Source organism: Nelumbo nucifera, chromosome 4 (genome assembly GCF_055504915.1).
Source record: "Nelumbo nucifera cultivar China Antique chromosome 4, China Antique-T2T, whole genome shotgun sequence".
NCBI classification, from domain to species: domain Eukaryota; kingdom Viridiplantae; phylum Streptophyta; class Magnoliopsida; order Proteales; family Nelumbonaceae; genus Nelumbo; species Nelumbo nucifera.
Window position 1 is genome coordinate 31,801,285 of NC_142652.1, and position 15,810 is coordinate 31,817,094.

Consider the following 15,810-nt stretch of genomic DNA (forward strand, 5'->3'; position numbering starts at 1 on the left):
TCACCCAATAAGGAGGTCTTAATCCAATTTCAAAACAGGGGAGGTTTCAGTATTTATGAGAAATGTGAAGGGAGGTTTAAGTCTTTAACCCATCTTCTTACGATAACTATTCCATTTTCCTAAGAACAAAGGCATGCCACGAATTCAGTTATCTTCTTTAAAAGGCATGCTGAATCTAGAATATTTGGTTTTCAATGAATGGATTGGTGTTCCATCAATAACTTAATTAATTATATTATAATTTTAATTGAACATAATATAATCTAATTAAATTATAAAATCAGTTTATTTAATTAAAATTTCCACTACGAAACTAATATTAAAAATTAACTTGCTTCTTGATAAAATTAATAAAAAATGATAAAATAATACAAGTTAGTATTTTTTTAGTTTTAATGTTTATTTTCAATAAATTGGAACCTTTAAATAATTAAGATGAAAAAAATTAAAAATTACAATTAAGTACAAAACTACTAAATATAAAAAATGAATAATTATAATAAAAGTAATAAAATCCGTTTCTCTTAACAAACATTTAAGCTAATAATTTTAAATTAAGTAGAATTTCAAAGTATAATTAATAAAATGTAAAAAATAAAATTAATAGAATAACCCTGAGAATCAATAAACCTTAATTAAATTAAATTAATTAACCAAGGTTAATTAATTATTTATTAGCTTCCAAGCCTTAGCTAGTTCTTATTGCATCGACGGGACAGGTTTGGGAAGGGTCTTGTAAATTCTAGACTCTATTCGCCTTCCTAAATCTCTTAACTCACACCCACTCCAAAACCCATAGTGGATTGGATTTTGAGAATTCAAATCCTTCCCATACATGAAAATGCAAAACCCTCCCTAACCATACCCTCTCCGTATTCAAGGGTAGGGGCAGATTGGGTTTAGAATCCATTCACATCTAATTTCCTATTATTTCTTGTAATATATAAGCAATAAATAAGTAAAATAACACAAAGAAATAACAAATTTTCCAATTATTTGATTAAGATATGTAAAAAAGCACATAAACCACCAATTATCACATAAAATTCAAAATATTATTAAATTCAACTCTTAATACATAAAATTTATATGCTTTACAACAATATGTGGATTGGGGAGCTAGGGTTTAGTCTAATACCGTATCCTACTCCATACCCATACAGGTTGTAGAATCCCAAAACCTATACCCACTCCAAAACCCGTTCTTTAAGCAAAACAGAAAAAAAAGAGCCCCGTCATAACTCACTAAATAGAGTAGAAATTAACATCCCTATGCATAGAACATGCAAACAGATTCACTTGGATCAGCCAACAACTCAGCTAAGGCCTATTTGGGAGGAGTAGGACTGAACTGAAGATTTAGCTAAGATGGGTCAGCAGCTTTCAAGCGCTTCAAATAAGCTATATTCAAAGGGGGCGAAGTAGACAGCTCTTCAAATGACTGATTATTGATAGTTGACCTGGGATTTTCAGCAAACATGACTTATAGGCTGTTTGTGTGGCGCCTATCTCAGAAAATGAGAAGCGTGAGCACTTCAGCCCTAATAAACAATCTTTAAGCTATATTTGGTGAGAAATCTGGAAAATCCAAATTGGCTGTCAGTCGGTCATTTTTTGATACATCCACTTTAGCCTCTTCATATAGCTTATCCAGAGTGACTCAAAGTAGCTAAACCAGCCTAATTCAACTCAGGCCTCCCAAGCACGCAGTCAATTAAGCTGGCTCATCTGTTTTGAAGTTCTCCGGATAAGCTAGGGACATACTCCCGCCCGTTTACAAGAAAATTGATTAATACAAATACATCAATTTGGGGTAGGGAGCAATGTATTAAAAAACGACTCAGAATTGGAACCGTTCTGACCACTAGTTTCTAGGTCAATGGTACGATTATCTGGTCTGAATGGGTGGCCTGTTCTGACAAAATAAATTTTAAAAAATAATTATTTTAAAAACAGCCAAAAAACCGTTGAACGAGTTGATGGTTTGACCACCCGAGTCAATGGATCATTGATTGATTCAACAATTTTTGGCCAGGGATCGAATTTGGGGTAAAATGAAATTGATTGCCTGAATGACTTCTGGGCCAAATGGTCTGATTGTCCGAGTAAACAACAGTTTAAAAACCATGATAAGAAATATAACAAATGTATAGGGTTTGGATTTTGCTGGTTAATTGACCAGAAAAGATAGCTAGGTGTCAGGAATCTTCCACATGTGGAAGTTCAGGTGGCAGTCCAAAAGAGGTCCATGCATTGCATTCCCTACATCCCGTTGTTCTCGTGGTAACACTCATTGTTTTGAACCCACCGTTGACCTAGCCCTGCCGAACTGTTCAAATTGCCACTCTGCCCTGATTTTGAATTCAGTTCTACTATAACCTGGGAATTGGTCAAAAGTCATTCGATCCAAGCAGTTAGACAGTTGATCCATTTGATTCGGTGATCAGGTCACGGGTTGCATATTAAATATGTATGTAAATTTTTAGAGTCTATAACTTTACAGTCAGATGTCTGATTAAAATGATTTTTTTTTTTTGAATTTTGAATAACCTTTCAAGATTTGCCCCTTACCCCATTATACCCGAAAACCAATACCTCATTAATCCATGCAATGGATATCTAGCATGAGTTATTGATGTTGTGGTATTGATATACCATTTGAACCTTACGGACTGTTCAGTCCATTTGATTTTATTGGATATTTTAATCTGTTAACACTTAACAGTGGTATAGGTTTAGGGTGTTTGGCTTATTTAATGGCAAGTGTTTAATTTTTAATTGGCTAAACCGGTTGTGTATGATGAGGAGCTTAGGCTCGGCTTGGAAAGAATATAATACAAATATATACCATGAAAATGCATACAAAATAATATAAAATATAAGATTTTGCACTGTATTCTTCTATTCTTCCAAACTGAGCCTTAACTTCTATTCTTCTTTATAAATGTACAAGGTCGTAAGTAGATTATCCTCTGCTAACGAAAAGATTACAGTACATGGACTTATAAATCCCTGGATATTGTTTTTTTTTTTTTAATAATAATTTAGATGTTATCTCATTTCAGTGAATGACTTAACTTCTGTTGGATAATTTCCGTCTTATTTTATCTAATGTTTCCTTAAATTCTTATGGTCGTAGTTTGTGATTACATTTTAGGCCATTTATTAAATCCCATCTTGTTACTGAACAATGATCTTACGATATAAACTTGGTTTCAAGTAATGTTTATCGTTTCCATGACAATTGATTTGAATATTTCTCTTTTCGCATTGATTAATTAAATAATTCTCTTATTTTCTATTCAATATTTTTAAATTGATAAATCTCATGCATTTGTATTTGTCTCGGATTTTTCCCTCATGTGGGCCCCATTTATTGAAATGGTATAAGTACTTTATATCATTATGTCTGGATTGGTCCAATTCAATATGTCTTGTTTGTACCTCCCATCTGTTCAAATTGTTTTTGGATTGGACGAGTTCAAACCAAAACCAGTCCATTGACACTCCTACTTCAGCCCTGTAAGTCTCCCACTCTATTAGTAAGACTCTGAAAACTAGGTGCTTCCTCCGGTCAGGGAGTCCTTGAATATCTCCTCCTTAGCTTCAAGGATGTCAAGCAAAGCCAAAAATTGATCAACCACGGACTTCCCTATCATCTTCTTTCTTTGTTCCGCCATGGTCACTTCTAAAGCCTAGCTTCGAGGGACAGGCCCAAAACACTCATAAGGCTGTGTTTGAAATCAATGTAAAATATCATCAGTGTAAATATTTATGCCAATTTGATTTTGTCGGCATTTGGAAAGAGAGTACAATAGTAATCGATACAAAGCTCCACTCCGATTCAGTTTTGTGTATATTTGGATGCAGTGGAGTTTTACATTATAAATCGATATAAAAGTTCATTAAAACAAAGTTTTACATCGATTTTACATCTTTTATCATGCACATTTTCGAAATTCAAATGGTTACTTTTTAATGGATCGATGTATACACCGATGACGTTTTACATCAGTTCCAAACACAGCCTAAGGAACAAGGGAAACTATCCTAAGGCTCAGTTCGGTAAAAGTACAAACACAAAAATATATAGAGTGCAAAGCTATGTATTTTGTATCATTTTGTATGTATTTGCACTTTATATCTGTATTTGTACTCTTTCCAAATTGAACCTAAGGCTGAGTTTGGAAGGAGTACAAATGCAAATATGCAGAGTGAAAAACCTTATATTTTGTATGCATTTACACTGTACACATTTGCATTTGTACTCTTTCCAAACTGAGACTAGAGCTGTATTTGATTGCAATGCAAATAAATTTGCATTGATGCAAAACTATGGCAGTGCAAATGATTTGAGTATAAATTCTGACTTATTTCTATTTCCAAATTTAGCTTATTTTGTTTGATTGCAATGCAAATGAAGTAAATTAAGACATGAAGCAGAACAAAGTAAAAACCAAAACAAAATTAAACAAAAATTTACATTTCTTTCATTTGCACTCCCATGCATTTGTACTAGTATAAATAAAATTGCACTTCAACAAAAAACGCAGCATAAGGCTCAGTTTAAAAGGAGTATAAATACAAATTTATAGTGTAAAACCTTGTATTTTATATTATTTTGTATGTATTTGCACTAAACGTATTTATATTTGTACTCTTTCCAAACTGAGCCTAAATTCCAAATATGAATCTCCAAATTGACTCTCCAATACTATTTGCGATGCCAATACTTCGAAGCCTGGTAAGGTATAAAACCTTGGCTAAAATTTATACTCTTCTACTAAAGATAATTTATATAAATTGCTTACACATAAACCCCAAAAAGGATATGCACAAATTTAAATATAAAACATTTGTATCAATCAATTGTTGAGCCACCACCCTCAGGCCTCAGCCCCAAAAGGATACATCTTAATTGGCCCATATCAGCCATATCGTGTGCATACTTGAATCTTGAATCTTGGGAATAGTCTCTACCAACGTTCTAAAAACCGATTTAGGGGCCGAACTGTTTTTGTCTTTGGGTTGTGGGTTATCGGTTCGATTGGTCGGGTCGAATGATTTAGACCATGTCATGTTTTCGCATATATATGTGTGTGTAGATATATATTTTAGTAATAAATAATGTTTTAGATATGTTGTATTTAATTTATTTATAAAAATATTAAATATTGCATTTTGAGGTCAATAGGTTTTTTTTCGCAAAAATAGCGGGGCAAGGTGCCTACTGCCCCTTGGGACGCATAGATCTTGAAAAGTCACCAAAAAAAAAAAACACCCCAATCGGATATTGGAGTGCAAAGTTATGGCCTTTGAAAGTTTGTATGCATTGAATATGCAACCTGTGACCTGGTCACCGGGTTGAACGGATCAATGGTTGAATCAACCAGACTGAACGATTCTTAACCAAGTCAATGATTTTTGACCATCTGATGGGTCTTGACTGAACTGAACCCAAAATCCTAACTTAATGATGAGTCAAACGGTTCAACCAACCGAATCAACAATGAATTAAAAACATTGATGTCTACAAGTAACTAAATGAAGTAAACCAAAGATTGTTTATATTTAATAATGTAAATAAAAGGTCAACTATGGAAACATATAAGTTACCATAATCAAATATTAAATCTAGAAAAATACAGAATGAAATGACAAACAGAGATTCATGTAGTTGGCTTCACATAATTGGGCAAGCTTAGATCTGCTAATGCTATCAACACCTTACCCCCACAAGACACTACAGATACACATCGGGGACACCTCGTGTATTTTGTATGTTGATATCATAATGATTTGACCCAGCTTTCTTGATTCCCAAATTATGTTAGTCATGAATATATTATCAGCTTCTTGAGCAACTGATGGTGGTTCAGTTGATAATGCAAATTGGGATCAAATCCTGCTGTCACTATATTTGAGAGTGATAGATCTGAGAGATATACTTTTCGTGTAGTCTCATGAGCCTCCTGCCACCCCCTCCCAAAAAAATAATAAGATACTATGATAAACATAATGTAGCTATGACTAAGGTTCAAAGTATCGATATTGGCCGATATGTCGGTAGGGTATATCGGCCTTTTTTTTTAACTTTTATTTTATTTTTTTGATTTTGATTCAGAGGGGCCGGTTTAAGTCCTAGCTATCTTCTGAATCAGGCCTTGGCCTGATACAACCCCTGTAGGGGCGTATCAGGAAGGGCCTGATATGATACGTATCGATCGATATAGGTCAATACATAACAATTTTTTGAACCTTGGCTATGATTATATTATCTTTATTTGATCAGCACCATACTAGCTCTCACATTATGTTTGAAGTTTTTTCCCCTTGGTTTAAAGAACCATCATCGATGGAAATTACTCTTTGCACATTACAATGGTTAGAATTCGAATTCTACACCATGGTATAAAGTATAAACAATGGAATTTGGAAACGTGCTGAATTAGGCCATTTTATTATATATCTTTTTACCCCCAAATCCCCTAAGGGGGCGTTCTTTTGTCAGATTTTGAGAGGGGAGAAAGTTGGTCAATATGATTTTGGTTTCCATTGACCTAGAATCTCATGTTCTTTTTTCAGATTTATGTGGGGATTGGGGAAAGTTTATTTGCATGAGTAAGTGATACTCATCTCCTAGGTGGGTAAATAACTTTCCCTGTTCCCCACATAAATCTGAAAAAAAAACATGAAGTGATACCCATTTCCTAGGTGGGAACCCACCTAGGGGAAGTTGCCAATATTTCAATGGGACAAAAATGCCCCTTTTAATAATAGATTTTTATGGCTAAAATGGTTATTACCTTATTTACATGAAAAATAAAAGAACATGGGTAAATGCACTTACCTGGGCAAGTATTTCCTAGGAAAAACTTACTCATGTAAACTGCATTTACCCGGGTAAATAACTTACCGAAAAGAAAACGGGGCCTAAATGTTATGGCCAGACGCCCGGGTGGATAAGCAACCTTGTTTCTCCTGCCTGCCCAGTTAGGTTCATATGGTTGAGAATGTGATTGTTAAGTCGTCTGAATATTCTGGTCCGATCTAGGGCCTTGCCTCTATTAAAAATGAAGCGTTACCTTTGTTTATTTGAATCGAATACAGACTCCAAGAATAGGAATGGTCTATTTTCATAGTGTGTTTAGTTCAGATGGGAATCAAAATGAGAATTAAAATCAATTAGATTGAGATTTCATTCCTAAGAGAGGGGTGAGGAAAGCCACTCCACCAAGAATAGGAATGGGATTCTGATTTTACTCAACCAAATAATTCAAATGGGAATAGCCTATTCTAATTCCGATTCCAAACTCTATTCCAGTGAACCACACAGGCCTTTATTAACTATTAAGCGTAAGAGATTCAGAAATAGTGAATTTTGTCTTGATGATTGGCCAATCTATCACAACCGACATGGTTAACAGTTTAGCTTGGGGTAAGTCCTTTGTACTACAAAGACTTCCTATTTCCATCAAGCTGCCTCGGCCTAGCGATCCATTCAAACAATTTGCTGGTCCTGACTCTTAATTGGAATCAACCAAAACAAATCTGTCCCTCAATCAGTCCCTTTTGTTTGTATTTTCAGCTGGATCAAATGTGTAATGCATTTAGGGTCTGTTTGATTTGCTGTCAGAATTAAAATTGGAATCAGAATCAAAATTCGGAATCAGTTGGAATAGAATTTTATTCTCAAGGAAGGGGAGGGAATGAGATTCCAATTCCGCCCAATCAAATAATTTATTCAGACTCCAATTCAAGACTCCAGTTCCCACGAACCGAACAGGACCTTAAAAGCCTATAAGTTGTATTCACGGTTCATCAAGGGAGCCCTAAGGAGGGGAACTCGAACTACCCAGCAAATCAAGTGATGGGATCTTTTTAAAGCAAAAACCCTGTAAATATTCTTGAAGCATAGCATCCATCCACATACCGTCAATATCTTCCCATGAATTTAGGATACTTGTACGAGAGATATTCCCAATGTGTTGTTGGTTTCGATGTTATAGAGTTTTTTCTTGCAAATCAAGCCGCTGAAACTTCAACGATTTATTTGGGTACATGGATCTTCTACTTTAAGATGTAGGGGTTCAATTTGTGTGGGCTCAGATTCGGCTTATGTCAAAATCTGAATGAACCTGGTCGAAAGCCCAGGCTCGAAGCAGTGTAAAAGGCTAATTTGGCCCAATCCGAGTTTCACCCCTAAGAGGCTAAGAGGTTAAAGCCCCATTCGATTCTTGGGAATAGGGGTCTAGAATCGGAATTGAAATCCCATTCCCATTTTCATTTTTGCTGGAATGACATTCTCCCATTTGAAGGAATGGCCATTCCCTGCCCCTTGGAAATGAAATCCCAGAATCCGTTTGGTTCATAGTCAGAATCTGAATCGGACTGGTCCATTCTCATAGTCTGTTTGGTTCAGACAGGAATGAGAATGAAAATTAAAATCTGCAGGAATGGGATTTCATTCCCAAGGGAGGGGCAGGGAATGGCCATTCCCTCAAATGGGGGAATGCCATTACAGCAGGAATGGGAATGGGATTTTAATTCCGCCCAACCAAACAGTTGGAATGGGAATAGCCCATTCCGATTCCGATTCCGATTCTAGACCCCTATTCCTACAAATCAAACAAACCCCCATTCCTGCTGATTTTAATTCTCATTCTCATTCCTGTCTGAGCCAAACAAACTATGGGAATAGACCATTCTAATTCCGATTATAAAAAATTTAAATTCTAATTCCGGTTCCAATTCTGACTGCAATCCAAACAGACCGTGAGACCTATTTCATAGAAAAGCTTTATCATCTTCATTTCCTGACTGGCTGGCTTCACATGGGTTTACTATACAAGACAAGACAATGCCGTCTACTAAAACCCACAACTTATTAAAATTTAAATCTCTTACATGACTCAAACAACTGACTTTTTCTTTCATTGGTTTCTGCCCTGCCCCAGCGGGTAGAATGTCAACGTCGAGCATTTAAACTAATTAACCATTAGAACATAGACTAGTAAACAGACCACAAATCCCTAGAAATATTTGGTGGGTTTCTTTGTTCCAGATGAATGTTTCTGAGAACTATGAAGTTCATTCAGGTTGGCCTTAGTTAAACTTTTAAGGCATGCTCTGCACTGAAAACAGACGTGATCATCATTCATCAGTCCCTAGGACACCTCAACCGTCCAGTTCTTTCCTTTGATTTGTCAGCATATAAGCATTACTAGAGGCAAATTTGAGGCACGAATGACTAGGGTTGATGATCCATATGTTAGAGATGGTACAGTTCTTGAACTTTGAGACATTCAAATTGATGGTCCATATGCTGAATGTGCATGTATGTACCCAATGCATATCACATGTGCATGTGCATGGTGATGTAATCAAAGGGGCTAGAAAATTGACAACTCTTTGAGCCTTCATCCAGAAATTAAGATGAAACTAGCAAAGTACATTACCCAGCTCAACTAACAAGAGAAAAAGGAGGAAAAAAGGGTACATTACCTAATAAATATTGTTGGCAGTATGAATATATGATATTATGATTCTTACACTGTTGATCTTTTTAAGTTCTGAATCTGACCTGACTTTTTTTTCTCTTCATCAACATTGATATCTCTTTCTGCAACTTGTACAAAGCAAAGCATCTGTAGATTCTTACTATAGTTCCTAACTCCTCCAACTAATGAATCACATTGAAGAAATGATAACTAAGGAACAAACCCAACAAAATCTGGTTCACAACCAAGATCGTGGAGCCTCTCAGACTCAGAGTGGTTGCCAAATTGTAATTTGGCGGAAGAGGGTGTCTGAAATAAAATGGGAAATAGGGTAAAATTGGGTCAGGAGGGGGAGGGGCATAGTAATTAACGTACGGGGGAGGGAAAGGAAAGATTCCGGCAGGTGGAGGATAGACCCCAGTTGGAGGTGGATAGGAGCCTGGCCCAGAAGGTGGGGATTGAGTTTCTGGTGGTGCTGGTGGTGGTGGGCAGTTGGTGGAAGGGGTGGTGGGGGTGGAAGGGGGTAATGGTGGAGGAAGACAAGGATAGGGGCACACAGAAGGATAGTTTGGAATTTGATCGGAAATTGTGGTCTCCGGCATTACCGTCCCCGGAAACTTCATCATGACTATGGTGGCAAAAAGAAGAACACATAGAATCTGGCTGAACTTTCCGGCCATTCTCCGAGAAATTGCCTGAAGATGAAGAGGAAAATAGAGATAAAGAAGGGAATAGGAAGACGAAAGGACGGAGAGAATGGATGGGTATGAACTGTGAAGTGTGTGAGTGTGACGAACTGGGGGCGGGGATGACCTATTAGAAGACCTGGAATAATTGAATTATTGAAGAAATGAAGACTTCTCAAATCAACGTCAAGTCTCTATATTTTTCTAAACCACAAAAGGGGTGTCGTAAATTGTAATTGTAAATGCTCTTTCAAAAAATTAAAATTAAAAAAAAAAAAACTAAAACATTTTTTGGGAGTACTACAGGATGGGCTTATTTGGCCCATGGGCACATCAATGTGAGCTTTTGATTGGAGGAGATGGGCCGGAGCAAGATGACATTAGGGTGATTTAATTTGTCATATCAGCAATAGTGGAAAGAGAAATATTTGGATGAGATGACGTGTCCATATTTTCATGTAAAACAATAGGGGTACGTAGAAATAATAATGAATTGAACGTCAAACACCAACTTACCACTTGTGACTTGTGACTTGTGAGGCTGCAGCTTAAGGACCAAGAGAGGAAATGGATCAGGTTGGGCCTGAAGTTCAAAGTCACGTCCCCCCAATAAAACCCAGTTGGATTAATTGGGCTTGTTTGAGAAATCACTGGTGGACACAAAGCCCATTTACCTAATGAAGTAAAAGGGTGGGCAATTTGGGCAATTGCGTAGCGTATGGACATGAACTCGGCAAATAAACAATATCTTACCAGATTTTGACTTTTGAGATTCCGTCTTTTTAGTGAAGGTGGTAATTAGTGAGCACTAAAAAGACTCAAAACGTAGAAATCAAAGTACTTTTATAAAACAGTTTTTAAGTTTTTAACCAATTATTGCTAATTGACTGAACCCAACCACTTTGGGTTCAGTCTTCAGTCACAGACTCACAGCCACGGAGGCGCAGAAGAGAGAGGAGATAAATCTTACGTGAGGAATTAAATGACGGTAATACCCATGTTAAGTTGGAAAAACTGCAGGGTCAGCCACACGGCATGTACGGAATTGGTATGTGAATATGATGTGTATGAGCAGGAAATTGCTGTTGAAACGTCTATTTTTGCCAACTTGTTGACGTATGATAGCGGAGAGAGGATTCCATACGTCAGGGCGAAAAGTGTCCATAAAAAACAACTCATTGCAAATAAAATAATAATGATAATAAAGAGCTTGGTTGGGCTTCTTGTCTATCATTTTTCACTTTGTTCTATTATAAGGCAGGAGGTGTTGATTAGAGGAATGGGTTGCTCTACATTATTGCTTTATAGGAGTTTGTCCTATCTTCAGTTTTTTAGGTTTTATTTCTCTTGCTGATTGCTTGCGTCTTGCGTTATAATCTAATTAAGCATTTATCAATGAATTTTGCTTTTTAAGGCCTAAAAAACAGAAACTATTTGATAACTGTTATACTTTATCATGAGCAAATAATAAATAAGTTTATTTAGCAATTAAGTAGGTCTTAATTGTAGATATATTGAATGGTCAATCCACTCAATGTCAAGTTGGTCGTAAGACATTCTTCATATTGAGGAGGTGAGAATTCAAAGAGTGGAAGATAAGATCTCTACATTGTATGGTAGTGAGACTCGTGCATCCGTCACTAACCCATTAATCCACTAATTAGGTCTAGTGTATAACACCACAGCATCAACACCTAAAAGGAAAAATGATATGTACTAGATGTTATTCTATTAACAATTACAGTATTTTGAGTCAGTTTTTTTTGGTATTTTGAGGGTACAAGTTGGGTACTAATTTGGATATAGGAACCTAATGTGTTTTTTCTTTTTCTTTTTCTATCGAGTAATACTTAAGGCTTATTTGTTTTTTGGATTTTGAGAGGGGAAAGTTGGTTAATGGGAACTAATGTTCTTTTTTTAGATTTATGTGGGGTTTATAAAAAATTTATTTTTTATGAGCACATCTCCCGGATGAATAACTTTCTCACCTGGGGAAAAAGAGTTGCCAACACTTATATGGGACAAAATTCCCCCTTCTAATAATGATTTATTATGACAAAAACAATCATTATTTTATTTACCTGAAAAATAAAGAATATGGATAAATATAAATATATTTATCCGGATATGTATTTCTTGAGAAATACTCAAGCAAACAAATTCTTAAGGAATTATTATATGTTATATAAAGTTGTTTTATGTTATACGTAAGGTTGCAGACAATTTCCGCTTGGAAGTTACCAAACACCATCTTAGCAAAGTACGTGATCAAACAAGGCCGCCCATTGACTTGAATTTAGCTAGTCTTTAATAAACTCATTCAATAATCGTCAGAAATGGGAGTCAAGAAGGACCCAGATCAAGTGGAATTCCACTCCTCAAGTTTGGTTTCAATATAATATCAGCCGAACCAGCTGGTATAATCTGATTTTTCATCTAATCCACTCCTCTAACTACCACATACTGCCAAAGTGCCAATGTAGCGTTCTAAGGTTTATTGGTTCGATTTGGGTTGTGGGTTTATGGCAGAACTAGTGGGTGTTTTAGTTGGACGAATCAATTTGTCAAAACCATTTCCTCTACAATCAGTGATTTAGAGGGGGTGGGAAAGGGTTCGATTATGATGCCAAAAAGATATAATACTGGAAAAATGTATAGTTAATTCATCGGAATCATAAAAATAGTAATCAATCAGGTGGATTTTCATAAAAATTTAAGGGGAGTTTTGATTGGTCAAATTCTTTCCGGCATCTTGTCCTTCCACCACCTAGATTTTTCTTTTGGGAAATCACTGATATTTCTATATAAACTTATTTAGTAGAAACAATGAACTCCAAATCTGTTACCCACAAACAATTCCTACATCTTTACTCACAGAACACCATCGTCCACTACCATGTATTGGGAACATCTTCCATGAATGGTAAAAAAGATATTCCCGATATATAGCCGTAATATCATGTGGTAGAGATGTGGGAACAACTTATGGATAACAGATCCGAGCCTGAAACAATGTTGATAACGTAATTTCTAAAAAAAAATCCCACAATTATCACAACATTATTGGGTTTGCATATTATTGGCATGGCGCCATATATATCACTGCCATGAAACCAGTTTGAGTGGACATCACCCAAAATCACAAAAATTGGGAGTGGCTGATTTTTAAGGAATCAATCTTATAATCAAATGAGATTTTTCATATGATTTAGGGAATCGATTGATGTGGTAACTTTATAAATTCAAATTCCATAAGCATAAATTTGAAATAGTCTAACTAAGAGTCTAAGAATGGTGATCATGTACATACGTCAAAATTTCAACTGTCTCATTCCACATCTCTCCTCAGACCCTCCTGATGTGTCGGTGGATGCTCTTATATTCTTTTTTTTAAAGATATCTCTCTTTTTTATATTTGATGTGTATATATTATTCTTTACAACCATACAAAAACGTCTTTTGTTTTCATGTATTAATATTTGCAGTTGTCAATGACTTAAAAGAAGCTCATCAAGCCAACAGAGAATTCTAAATAAATATATCCTACAAAGCAATTGCTAGAGAGAAGGAGAATATCTTTTCTATGTCCTTTCTAAAAGATAAACTTTCTTGCTCTAGGATTAAAAGAGTGAATTTGACACTCTGTGACCACCTATATTTATCACTGAAGGATGTAAAGAAAAAGGGAGAGGGAGAGAGTGACACTCTGTACCCTTTTTCTCTTAATTAGAATAACCTTTTTTCAAGTTCAAAAAAAAAAAAAGGAATAAAGTCATGTATTTTCTTCTTAAGTTGTTATCTCTAACTTTATTCCATAAGTGTCTTACTTTTCAATTGATTTCTCTGTGTTCTTCTGGTCTTGGTTCAAAGTATCGATATAAAAAATTCAGTGTTGAGAGTTTTTAAACATCGGTACTCTTCCATTAGTTTCAGTCTGTCCCTATTAGTCTACCACTATTACTAATCCTATTATTAAGCTTCAGTTTAGTAAGGCTCTGTTTGGCACATCTTTTCGTATAGTTTGTCGGTTATTTATAAGTTTGGTAGATCATGATTCAGTCTTTTTCCATTTGATTTGCAGCAGATTTAGCCACAAAAAATCGATGTACCGAAAAGATGTGAGAAGTTTAAATCGGGTGATTTTTCGAAAGCTCCAAATGGAGTTCTTATGTTTTTTTCTATTCATTATCGTGCAAAAAGATACACCTTAACCAAATGAACTTCAGACTACTCAAATCTTAATACAAAAGCTCAACCCATCTTTTGACTGGCAGAGCTAACAGACAATTTTCCTAAAAAAAACTTTCCAAACGGCCTCTAAGTCTTTTTTAAGAAGATCTTGTGACAGCCCTGATGGCCAAAAGAACTTTTCAGACTTCAGAGTGTTATTTTGAAGATCAAGACCGTTTGGTAACATCTACTGGGCTTTTAAAGCTTATATTTAAAGGCTATTTATCACATGAAAAGACCCAAAAACTTCCCTAAAATTCACCGATTTCAATGTTTTTAGGTCTTTATGGTTCCACGTCTTTTGATCTTCTTGATTTTTTATTACCAAACGACAAAAAAAGACTGAAAATCAGTCTTTTAAGCTTGCCAAAGCCTAAGAGACCATGAAGAAAGACACGCCAAACGCTGCCTAAATTAAGAGGCTAATTTACCATGGAACATGGAGATATATGCTTCTTTTTTATGGTATTTAAGTAGTTAGCAAGATTTGTTGAAAATTATTTCATCTCCATTTTGTATCAATTAAGCAAAAGGGCAGATCATACGATATGGGCCCACATTTGGGTTGTTTTGGGTAATATTTGTTTCTCATACAGAGCCTGAGACACCATACATGTCCTTTCTTGGGCCTTGGATTTCTAAAGTGCAATCCACCAAAAGGACGGTTCAGAAACCTGGTAATCAAGTACTGAACTACTGATGTCAGGTCCATTGATAGTTGTTATATGAGCCAGAGAGGGATAAAACCCAGAGTTGGGTGAGCCCAAAATAGAAGATCGTGAAGTGGGCCAACTTCATCAGTAGCAGCCTAGTAGAACATTCTTATCAACTTGTGGTTGTGGTCCATCCATTGCGTAAACCAACCGTGTTCCTTCTGAAACGGTTAATTTCATGTGGATGTGTGACCAGCAACCAGCATGAGGATATGTGATAGAGTTAAACAGATAAATAATAAACTAGTATTAAAGTACAATTATGGGCTAATGAACACTTGGATTAATATATGTTGGTAGGCGAGTAAGTGGTGAGAAGAAGCAGAGAAGGGAAACCTGCTATAATGAGTCAATGAGAAATTTGACTGATTACACTCCATCTGCTTGGAAGAGATTAAGTTCGGCTTGCCACCTGGCAACCTCATGACGTACCTTTCTTTTCTTCTTCTTCTCTCTAATAATAATATATCAAAAGAAGGCTTAAACCTTAAATTTTGACTAGAAAAGAAACAACTCAGACTCATTCATGGTTATGGAAGGCATCTCCTATGTTAAGTAATTAAGTTGAGTGGTTTCTCATTTATCTGATTCGATGAAAACAATACTCAGAGAGGTCTCCTTATTTTATTCCACATGAGCAATGCTTCTGTTCTAAGTATAAATGTCTAATAATGATCTTCT